Consider the following 13,159-nt stretch of genomic DNA (forward strand, 5'->3'; position numbering starts at 1 on the left):
GCATGAGGTTATTTATTGCATCCGCAGTCGGCTTCACCCGAGTTCGCGCTCGTGGCCTCCATACTCGCCGCAGTGCCTTCCTACACGACCGGCCATCGGAAAGCCGCCTCGCCGGCGATTAGACAAACTAAAACTTCAGGTCTAATAAGGCTTGCACAGTATCTCACAGATCCTCTCAATCCAACTGACATGATCCGGAGACAAGCCAGGACAAGATATTGAGTGCCAATGTGGGCTGCAGCCTCGGGAATGTGAAAGCGCCATGATCTCAAGCGCAAGCAAATGAGACTCAAAGTATTCGATGCCATTCCTTGTATATCTGGTTTTACACACACACACACACACACACACACACACACACACACACACACACATGCACGCATGCGCACACTCGCACACACACACACACACACACGCATACACACACACACATAAAGTGGCAAACGAGGGAGTCTTTATCAATAAGTTGCTAAAAATACCAACAAAATCTCCCACCCACAGATATAAGGAACAGAGAATAACAGATGGCAAAAATTACAGGGTTATCGCCGTGTGTGTGTACGAATGTCTTATGACTATATATATAAATGTTTGAATGTATATATGACTATCTTTCCTCATGTATGTAGCATCTGTGTATATATGTTTGCATGTATGTATTTACAAGGGTTGGACAAAATAATGGAAACACCTAGCATCATAATTTTGAAATATCTATAAAACCGTCAAAAGCTTGTTTTTTTTATGTTTTTTTCTTTTTTTGCTTTATTATTAGTGTTGCTTAATATGTTTTGCTAAAATCGCTGTTTCTTTTCAGAAATTGCTGTTTCTCATCAGAAAAAGGTAATTAAATTTAATTAAAATGACAGATCTATCGGACTTTCAAAAAGGTCAAATTGTTGGTACTCGTATGGCAGGCGCTAGCGTAACAAAAACAGCCGAAATGTTTGGTGCATCAAGAAGTACTGCCTCGAAAGTAATGACAGCCTTTGAGAAAGAGGGAAAAACCTCCTCGTCGAAACAAAACTCCGGAAGAGAACCAAAACTTTCAGATAGGGACCGTCGGACTCTTACATGAATTGTTAGAAAGGATTACAAAAGTAAATCTCCCAAAATTACTGCAGAGTCTAATGACCACCTCGAAAACCCAGTTTCCACAAAATCTGTTCGTCGAGTGCTGCACAAAGCCGGATTTCACGGGAGGGCTACAATCAGAAAACCACTAGCTTCAAAAACAAACGTTGCAAAGTGTTTAGAGTGGAATAAAAACCTACAGCATTAGTCTCTAGAGCAGTAGAAGAATGTTATTTTCTCGGACGAGTCATCCTTTACCTTATTTCCGACCATCGGCTAAGTATACGTTTGGAGACAACCAAAAGAAGCATTTGACCAACACTGCTTTCTTCCAACTGTTAAACATGGAGGAGGATCTGTGATGATCTGGAGGGCTATATCTTGGAAATCCGCCGGCCCAATGGTTTCCTTTCATGGCAGAATTAATAGTCACGACTATTTAAGCATTTTATCTGATCAAATTCATCTTATGGTTGCGAAACTGTTTCCGGAGGGAAACGATCTTTCAGGATGATAATGCTCCAATTCAGGCAGCTAAAGTTGTTACTGAATGGCACGAGGAAGCTGAACATCTTATCTGGCCACCACAATCCCCAGATCTCAATATTATTGAACATTTATGGTGCATTTTAGAAAAACAAGTAAGGAGTCGATATCCTCCACCATTATCACTACAAGAACTAGAGACTGTTTTAGCTGAACACTGGACAAAAATTCCTTTGGAAACAATTCAAACTTTGTATGAGTCCATACCTCGTAGAATTCAAGCTATAATTACTGCCAAAGGCGGTCCTACCCCAAATTAAAATAAATTTGTTTGAAATTTTAAGATGTTTCCATTATTTTGTCCCTCTGTATGTGTATGTATGTATATATATATATATATATATATATATATATATATATATATATATATATATATATGCAAGGTATGGAAAATATCAGCGAGATACTGATGATGCTCTTAAAACGATTTGCTAAATTAGAGTATAACCGTTCACGCCCACGTTGATATAAACACTATTACGCATAAACTCAATCACACACGCGTGCATTCATATAGATGCGTGTGTGTGTGTGTGTGTGTGAATACGCTAAAAAATACCTGAATTTTGTGAAACGGCGAGCCAACCAGCCGGTGCGTTGTATTGACGACCTTGACCTTTAGACATCGATCAAGAAGAAATGTGTATTTGGTGAACGTATATTTAGTGCACTTGGTGGATCTTTTCGGTTTGGCTACCAATTTTCAATCTCTTCAATTTATCTTCGAATTGATTTCATATTCAATGTAATGATGTAATTTTATTCGCTAATTAATGCCATGAAGATCATTTTCACCATAAATCAATAAATAAAGAGTAATTAACTAATTTGTTTACAGTTTCATATAAAAACACATACTTTTTTCGGCATATTGACACCACAAGCTATTTTCAGGATGTTGACAAAATGTGCAATCACGTACAAAACGACAGCTTCCAAGTCCTGGTTTCTGACTAGATGAAAATATCAAACTTAAAATCTCTAAAAAAAATTGAAGATGATATTCTAGCTAAATTTGTGCCGATTCCTGGAAAGTGAACAAAAAGGAAACCGAGTCACATTGAGTGAAGCTGTTTGAACGTTCAAATGCTGATGAGAAATTCCTGAAAAGTGTCGTGGTACGTGACGAAACGTGAATGTACGGCTGCGATGATAGAATAGAAGGCAGTTGGAGCAGTTGATTGGATCAGCGTTGCCGCGAAAAGAAAAAAGAACGTTACAGTCGCTCAGATGTGAAGATATATTGATCGTCTCTTTTGAAAGGGCATCGTCCACCATGAGTTTGTTCTACGTCTTTAGGAAATTAAGAAAAAAATTTACTTGGATATCTGGAGACGTTTGAGCGAAGCAGTATATGGGTCATTGACAAACAAACAATGAATATTGCACCATGACATTGCACCAGCCCACGCTTCACTTCTTATCTATGATGTCTTTTTTTTTTTGTTTGCTTGTTTTTTTTTACATATATAAGTAAAAGACAACTCTCGTCCCCCAGTCGCCTCCTGCGTGATTTTTTGTTCTCAAGGTTGAAATTTATCTTTAGAAATCGCTGATTTCAGGCTATACGAGAAATCGAAGAAAATCAGCTACGAGAACAGCAGATTACTTCTCAAAATGCATTCCGGGTAAGCGTTAAGAATGATGTATTTACGGTAGTGTGGATTATTTTGAAATGAATTTGTTTTTAAAGGTGTCTTCAGAAATATCATAAATACTACTCTTCTTTTAGATTAAGCAATACCAGAAGAGGTGACCTAAGATTTAAAAAAAAACAATAATACAAACAACAACAATAATAATCCTTTCTACTATAGGCACAAGGCCTGAAATTTGGTGGGGAGGGGGCCAGTCGATTACATCGACCCCAGTGCGTAACTGATACTTATTTCATCGAACCCGAAAGGATGAAAGGCAAAGTCGATCTCGGCGTAATTTGAACTCAGAACGTAAGGACGGACGAAATGCCGCTAAGCATTTTGCCCGGCTTGCTGACAATTCTGCCAGCCCGCCGCCTTAATAGCAACAACAATAATAACTGCAACAACGAATTGATGATACCTACCACACCTTTTAGACAAATTATTTCTGTATCACCTTAAATTACCAACTAACAATTAGACACGATCACAGCGCCCTCACACGATGCAACAATAGACATTTAACATATCTAATGTTCATATCTAATAGTAAAACTACATTAGAATTATGGACCAAAACGATGAATACAATTATCAGGGCTCTAAACATCGACAACGTCTTGCACTCGACGTGAACGTCGTGTCATGGTCCTTTAGACTAGTGTTTCTCAACCAGGGTTCTTATGGCTCCTGAGGGTCCATATAAGATTTTGGGGGCCCACGCAACAAAATAGTAAATTGGGGATCCACAAAAGTATTTTAAGGGCCCCTGAATAAGATTTACTTTAGTTGTATCTTGTATGTATTGGTATGTATTGCAAGAAACTGTTAGGTGTTTTCTCTAACATTTTACATTGTTCAACCTATATAAGTTAATGTGTGAAAAACAAGATAGGAATTTTGAAAGAAGTTTCTGGGGGGGGGGGGGGCACCAGGATAAAATAGTAATCAAAGGAGTCCATAGGTAAAAAAAAATGGTTGAGAAGCCCTGCTTTAGACCTATTTGGCCAGAGCTGATCTCGGTTTCTGAGGTATTTAGCGACTGATAGTACAAGACTACCCCTGGACTCAGCACCCATCCAAAGGAGATTTCCCCACTAACTGTTATTGGTACTCATCTTTAACCGAATGGATTGAAGCAACATGAAATGAAATGCCTTGCTCAAGAACACCATTGCATCGCCAAGATTTGAACCCACGTCATAATGATTGTGTGCCCACTTCCGAACCACAATGCCACGCTCTTCCACAATGAAAACGTTGCCTATTCTAAACTCAGTATATCATATTCACTTCTAATGGAGGCACAAAGTCAATCATATGAATCGACCCCAGTATTTTATTAGTACTTTATTTTATCGAGCCCAGAAGGATGACGGACAAAGTTGATTTCGGCGGGACTCACATTCAAAACGTAACTGACCGTAACTAATTGAAAAAGACATTTTGTCCGACGCACTTATGATTCTGTCAACCAGTTAAGTTTGCTTCTCAGATTTATGGAAGCAGATAGAATTTTAAAAAAACAACTAAATATCAATTGTTGTTATTGCTATTTAGATTCAAGTCGACCTTGATGGAATAGAACATAGTCAAAAAGCATCCCAGCTGTAACCATTCCATCTTTTTAGAGTCGGAAAACTTTATCTAATGTGTCCTTTACTTTATAGAATATTATTTGAGGGAGATTTCACTAATATTTCTAACAGGTTGAATGGTAACATACATGTTCCTTCGTTGGTTCTATAAATACCAGTAATACACTACAATGATTCAATTAACTAAGCCCATCTCCAACAAAACATTGTCCTTCTGTATCATCCACCCAATAATTGTTATCGTTGTTGTTAACATATCCAATGATAAGTTCAGTTCCTCTGGATATTAACGTTTTGTAGGCCTCTGTGGGTCATTAATGACTATGGGTGTAGATCCTAGCTGTCCGCCCTACTGAAACAGTATTGCATGTGGCTGAACAGTCCGATGCGCAAATGGCAGTCTCTGTCACACCATCGGCATTTGTAGGCTTCCCGATGCTGTTTGAGTTGTAATCGGTTCTATCTCTCCAATATACGGTGGTGTTATATGGACTGTTAGATATGTAATTCGTCTGACGTTCCGTGTGTCATGTGGTTCGTCTGAGTTCATTGTTTCATTGTTGTTGTCTTGTGGGACTGTCGTAGTAAAATGTCATTGATATATATATGGCGGACATGACTTTTGTTTATTCATAACGAACATTGGGTGAGTGCGTTCTTTGTATGTAATTGAACAATAAATGTAATAATTAAATTGTATAACTCGTTGTGTTATCTCTACGAGTCACCCGAGGGAAACATAACAGAGTTTATTGGCGTCGCCGATAGGATACATGCTTACTTTACCGTAAAATTATTCATCGTAATAACAATGGCTGAAAAACAGACAGTAGAACTTATTAAATTGTTTAGGGAACAAATGGACAAGCAAATGCAACAACATCAGAGAGATATGGACGCTCTGTTAAAACTGTTTGGTGCTCGACAAGTTGAAGGCGATTCTAGTGGCTATTTTTCAGCTGCTTCAACAACAGTGTCGATTCCACCATTTACTGCATTTGATTCAGCGACAGAACTATGGCCTGATTACTGGTCAAGATTCCGTACGTTTGTGGCTGCTAATGCTGTACCTGAAAAACGCATGGCACAAGTGTTCCTGACCAATCAGACTGCTACTGTTTACAAACAACTTGCTAATCTGGCTACCCAACAAAATCCGCCTAAAGATATCAACAACTTGATAATGGACGAAATCGTTGACTTCATGAAGGAACAGTTCGACCCTAAACTTTTCATTGTGAGAGAGCGTTTCAAGTTTTGGAGTGATATGCAGCGGAAGCCAGGCGAAACTCTCCAGGAGCTGGCAGCACGTATACGCCAGGATGCAGCTACCTGTGATTTTCCAGCGATCACCAACCCACAGGATGAAGCTCTGAGACAGAGATTCATATGTTCGGTTAACAATGAAGCGGTTCTGAAGGCGCTTTTTAAGATAAAAGACTCAGAACTAGATTTTGCCCGTGCTGTCCAGGTTGCCATTGAGACTGAAGACGCAGCAAAGGTTGCAAAAGAAACTGTATACGGTTCCAAAACCAAGCAGGTGTACAAGGTCCAGCAGAACAGGAATAAGAGTCCTCAAAAGAAACATCAGCAGTCTTATTCCACAAACCAGGAGAAATGCTACCGATGTGGAAAGGCCCACAAAGCAACAGACTGTCCTTTCAGGGAAACCAAATGTCATTTTTGTGATAAAAAGGGTCATTTGCAAGCGGTGTGTAGGAAAAAACAACATCAGCAACGCAATGGCCATTCACAAACTCCCGTGAAAAGAATCACAAAAGCTGAGCTAGTCAAGGCGATCCTAGGTGAAGTTTCCCGAGACACTCACAGTTTAATTGTGCCAGTAACAATCCAGAACAGACTGTTCACAATGGAATTGGACACTGCTACTATAGGCAATTTTGTTTCCTTGTCAGTCTGGAAACAACTTGGAAGACCAAAGCTGCAAGATGTCAAGCATCGCTATGAATCTGCCAGCAAGCACAACCTGCCTGTTCTAGGAACTTTCATGGGCCAAACCAAGGATCCAACAACTGGTAAGCAGGATCTTATACCTTACATAGTCACCAAGATCTCTGATCTTAATTTGCTGGGTCGGAATGCTATCCAGACTGGGAATTTCCGTAGACACTGCTCTAGGTTTGAAAAGCATAGACAGCCAAGCTAAGAGGGAAGGTGCAGAAGGGATGTATCCAAAGACCTCAAGCGAGCCCTATGTTTCCCTGCAGCAAGATTGTCACAACATGTGTGATGAATTTCCAGATCTTTTCAAGCAAGAATTGGGATGTTTCAAGAACTTTGAACTGGAAGTGAAGTTCAAATCGGACGCAACACCAGTCTTTCACAAGGCACGTCCGGTCCCATTTGCTCTTCGTGATGACCTGGCCAAAGGTTATGAAGAAGGCATCGCCAAGGGAATCTGGAAGCCAGTCCAATTCAATGAATACGGAACGCCAGTGGTACCGATTCGTAAAGCACACGCTTCAAGCAACCTGAAGCCCAAACTACGGATTTGTGGTGACTACTCTGTGGGAATTAATGACCAACTTGCTGATCACCGTCATCCAATGCTACTCCCTGCTGAACTGATGCAGAAACTCGGAGGTGGATTCGGATATACAAAGATAGACCTTGCTGATGCCTATAATCAGATCAAGCTGGCTCCAGAAAGTCAACGCAGACTCGCACTCAGCACTCACCGTGGAGTACTCCTGCAACAACGACTCCCTTTCGGAATCAAGTCAGCACCTGGTTACTTTCAGGAGATCATGGAAAACCTGACCCATGATCTACCTGGAGTGGCCGTCTTCCAGGATGACATGCTCGTCAGTGGGAAAGATGCAAACAGTCACTTAAACAACCTAAAGTGTCTGCTCACACGTCTAAGCGACAATGGACTCAGATGTCGCCGTGAAAAGTGCCAGTTTGCACTACCCAGTGTAGAATACCTTGGACACATTTTGTCGACTGAGGGGATCACTAAGGGATCCAAAGTCGAAGCAGTCTTAAAGATGCCATCTCCAACGAACGAATCAAGCTTGAAATCTTTCCTAGGTTCAGTTCAGTTCTATGGAAAGTTTATCCCAAACTTAGCCAGTATAGCAGAGCCACTCTATTGCCTTACAAAAAAGTCAACTATCTGGAAGTGGGGAGATGAGGAACAGTCAGTTTTTGATCACTTGAAAAATGTACTTTCATCAAGTCAAGTTCTGATACACTTCGATCCAAACAAAACTTTGGGACTGGCTTGTGACGCATCAAACGTTGGTATTGGAGCAGTCCTGTTTCACCGCTATCCTGATGGAAGCGAGCGCCCAATATCCAATATGTCCAAGACTCTCACTTCTGCACAGCGTAACTACAGTCAAATTCAAAAGGAAGCCCTAGCTATCATATTTGGCTTGCAGAAGTTTTACCAATATTTGTACGGTCGTAAATTCGTACTCGTGACTGACCACAAGCCACTGACATCACTATTCAGTCCGAGGAAAGGGACGCCACTTCTCGCTGCTAACAGACTAGCACGATGGGCCCTGTGGCTGAACCAGTTTGACTACACCATTGAATATCGGAAATCAGCAGATCATGGCAATGCTGATGCCCTCAGTCGCTTGCCATTCGGTGATGACAACGACTTTGACAGAAAGGAAAATGGTGAAGACATAGACATGGTGTGTGCCATCAAAGCTCTTAGTATTCAAGTTCAACCTGTGGATGCTAACGTCCTCCGTCAAGAGTCAGGGAAAGATCCAGTGATATCTACAGTGATGCGCTACGTCCGTGAAGGCTGGCCACCAAAGAACATGGAGATCAATGACGAAGTCAACAAGTTCCGTAAGTTATCAAACTCACTTAGTATCTGTCATGGATGCCTTATACATGGATCTAGAGTTGTGATTCCACATAGCTTGCAGCCAAAGATCCTCAATCTTCTGCATCTCGGACACTTTGGCATGGAACACATGAAACAGCTAGCAAGAACTGCTGTATATTGGCCTGGTATCGATGCTGCTATAGAGATAGCCAGTCGACGATGTGATTCATGTAACGAACATCAAAGGCAGCCATCTAAGCCTCCAGTTCACCCATGGATGTTACCAGAAAAGCCGTGGAGCCGCTTACATCTGGACCATGCAATAAATTTTATGGGTAGAGATTGGCTGGTGATCACAGATGCTTATTCCAAGTACCCATGCATTCATCCCACTTCCTCCACGTCCTCCAAAGCCACTTTGAATCTGCTTGAGGAAGACTTTGCGCACTTCGGATTTCCTCACACACTGGTCACCGATAATGCACCAACTTTTACGTCTGAGGAGTTCCAGAGCTGGTGCAAAGAACGCGGGATCACACACCTGACAGGGGCACCTTACCACCCAGCTACCAACGGAGCAGCGGAACGTTTGGTGCAGACCTTCAAACAAGCTCTGAGGAAGTCTTCTCTTCCGCCAACACGAGCACTTCAAGAATTCTTGATGCAGTACCGGAGAACACCAACATCCTGTGGATTCTCTCCAAGTGAACTTTTGAATAACCGGCAGATACGAACAAGGATTGATTCTCTGCTGCCATCGCCAACACACATTGCTCAAGGCAAACAGTCTAAGGAAGCACATAAGTCTCAGGTGACTCCAAGCTCGGCTGATGTCGCTAAAGTTACCAGGCAGTACAAGGCCGGAGATCCTGTGTATGCACTCTACTATGGACCTCGCCGAGACAAAGATCCCCGATGGGTACCAGCAATCATTAAGAAGTCATTGGGTACTCGCTGCTTTAACGTGAAGGTCATACCTCATGGCCCGATGTGGAGACGACACTGGGAACAGCTGCGACCGCGGTACACAACTGAGGAAGACAATGAACCTGGTGATGCAGAAAACACTGTATTTGAATTTGCAACAGATCACCCGATGGAGATCTCGGAAACTGTGCCACTAACACAAAGACAAACCAGACCCAAGACTATGTTACCCGTTCCAGAGTATGGACCAGACAACCCAAGACGGTCCAAGAGAACCCGTAAAACCCAAGAGAGACTTTGCTGTTGATACTTCTTGTGTAGCATCAATTTCAGTGGGGAGGTGTGATATGGACTGTTAGATATGTAATTCGTCTGACGTTCCGTGTGTCATGTGGTTCGTCTGAGTTCATTGTTTCATTGTTGTTGTCTTGTGGGACTGTCGTAGTAAAATGTCATTGATATATATATGGCGGACATGACTTTTGTTTATTCATAACGAACATTGGGTGAGTGCGTTCTTTGTATGTAATTGAACAATAAATGTAATAATTAAATTGTATAACTCGTGTTATCTCTACGAGTCACCCGAGGGAAACATAACAGGTGGGTTCAAAAGGATCCAAGCCTGGGCAGTATGGTATGCAGGATAGGTTGTTGCTCATGCAGCATGTCTCCCTTGTCCACGTCACGAATTGATCCAATAGATCAGCATGGCTGCTACAAGTTTGCACCAGCGCCGTTGCAGGAGTTGCTAGAACGAAGCCATAGACAACCCTGTTCAAACTACTGAAGAAGCATCGAGTTCCAATTTATCCTCAGAATTTACTCCCGAAACCTTTCCCATAGATGCTTCTGACCACAAAGCAGCAGAGGTTTGGAATCAGAGTTTTCCTTCTTCTAGATATGTTATCCTCCACCCAAGCTAACAAGCTTCATCTGTCCAACTAATTTGCTAGTTAACACATAGTTGAAACCCTGGACAGATTCTCATACTCCGGGTCCGAATAGATCTGAGAACAAAGTGGCAAAGGGATGGTTCTATTCTCTTCAAAACCTTAGAACTCCCAAACCAGGGCCCTACAACTGGGTGAGGTTTAAAGTCATACCTATGATATAGGCTGTTGTGTTGCTTATAAACTGTGTTGCTTTTACGACAAATGTGTGTTTTCTATCATTTCATCAATGCCTATGAAGCACAGTTAGTGTTACAACTCTGTCCTTGACACAATTCTGAAGTTTTTAACAATATTGTGTACACACTCTGCAAGGACTCTCATTCATATGGAAGGATAAATGAGATTACTATGAATGTTTTTAATAAGTTTCGAGAGGAAATGCTTATTTGATTCTAAATGCGGTGACCTTCGACACTTCGTTTCATCCTGCTGGTAGTTTTCTTTACACCACTTTAAAATCCCTTTTACAGTTACAAAGTTTGAACATTTTAAATTAATTTTGACCGATGTATATTTCCTGTTATGATTATTGTTGTTGTTGTTGTTATTGTTGTTTAACCCTTGGTCAGTCTGATCAAGTAGACCTAAGATGAAAAACATTCTAGCCCATTCGGTCTTTTAATGTCTGTGAGAGCATTATCTAATGTATCCTTTTTAGGGCGGTAAATTCTCACGTTCCCACCAAAACATTCTTTAAACAAAAATTTGTTTTATTTTTTATTTTTTACTTGTTTCAATCATTTGACAGCGGCCATGAAGGGTTTAGATGAACAAATCATACCCAGGACTTATCTCCTTAAAACCTGGTACGTAAAAGCTTGTGGCGTAGTTAGACTATGTATCACCCGAGATAGCCCTTCAGTTTGCCCACACCATGATGCATAAGCTAATAAGTGCTTATACAGCAAAAGTGCCACCCCCATTAAAGCGTCGCCTAGAGCGGACCGTGTCCCTCGCTGTTCCTACCTATGTTCCTGGTTTGTGATTTGAGAGACCGAGCTAAAGTGTAGATGTATCCCAGTAAATTTTTAGGCAATTTATGCAGATACATGAGGCTTGTACACGTGTATGCTTTACAGACACATACACCCACACCTACAGTGGAGGCGCATGGCTTAGTGGTTAAGGTGTTGGACTCATGATCGTGAGATTGTGGTTTGGATTCCTGGACTGCGCGACGCGTTGTGTTCTTGAGCAAGACACTTCCTTTCACGTTGCTCCAGTCCACTCAGCTGGCAAAAATGAGTAATCCTGCGACAGACCAGGTGGGGAATTTATGCGCCATGGAAACCGGGAAACCGGCCCTTATGAGTCGACATGACTCGTGAAAGTAATTTTTTTTTACCCACACCAACAAACGCATACGCAGTGGTGTAGCTAGAGTGTTTGCCACCAAGGAGCAGTTCTCAAGTTTACCGCCTTTTCGGGCCCCCAAGTCCCTATACAGGCTTATAAAGGACACCCAAAAGTGTCAACCCCGTAAAAACGTCATTCAGTGTGGACCTCCTATCTTGCCTTCTTCTAGCTACGCTACTGAGAGTAACCACCTCTATGAAATATAAACTTATTCAAACAGCATATTTATTTAACAGCCTCTTTTGAACGTCAGAACTCTAAGAAACACGATTACATTTAAAAGTACTACAAGTAAAATTGTCTAACTTGTTTTAAGTGAGATTAATAACATATAAACTGCAACTCCTTTATCATTGTCTGGCTTATCATATCAACAGATGGTTAACTACACAGAATTGACTAACCTTTACTTTCCTATATCATTTAGCTAGTTTTATTGATATTAACTTACTGTTGTAAATGAATTTATTCACTCCAATGAATGTTAAGGGTCTCAACGTAGGTGGTAAATTACCTCTGAACCAAATCTTCCATTTGAATTCAGTTACCTTTTGCATTGTAGTTACTTCACTTCATTTGCTAATGGCGTTGGGAATGTGATGAACGTCACAAATTTTATTTTCCCATTTTGTTAAATCAATAGGATTGCTCAGACGGTGAAGGTTAACCTCAACGAGAAAACGTTAATTAATTGACAGAGTATGAGACAAAGTACGGAGTTACAGAGTGTACCAGACTACGTCTCGCTCAAACACACAACAACGCGCCATCTGGTCTGCGAATCGAACCTACGATCATTAGAATCCCAATACCGTATCAAACCGCACGTCTTCACTATTGGATCGGTAGGTTCAATAAATACATATTTATCGTTCATTTTTAACCACATCTTATGTTGCAACTCATCAAATTCTGCAACTGCTTCAAGAAAACTGGTTTTTCTTCAGGAAACAACTCAATCGTAGCCAACAGTGGTTCGTTTCAAAGCTTATTTACGTCCGACTGTAAATAAATTCGGTTCGCAATTGCTGACACAGAGGATCGCTTACCAAAAATAATAAACATGAAAAACTAAACAGAAAAATGTACCAAAAGTAAGTTTGGAAAAGTAAAGAAATTATTTCGATTTTGTCTTCGGATGGCAAGATTCTTGATACTAAAACGTGTGTTGAAACATATCTTGTTTTATCTCGAGAGGGTTAGTATGCCAATAATAAACACACGCACTAGTTCTAGTTCACTTCTTTT

The sequence above is a fragment of the Octopus bimaculoides genome, chromosome 3 (assembly GCF_046866305.1).
Source record: "Octopus bimaculoides isolate indiv1 chromosome 3, ASM4686630v1, whole genome shotgun sequence".
Lineage (NCBI taxonomy): Eukaryota > Metazoa > Mollusca > Cephalopoda > Octopoda > Octopodidae > Octopus > Octopus bimaculoides.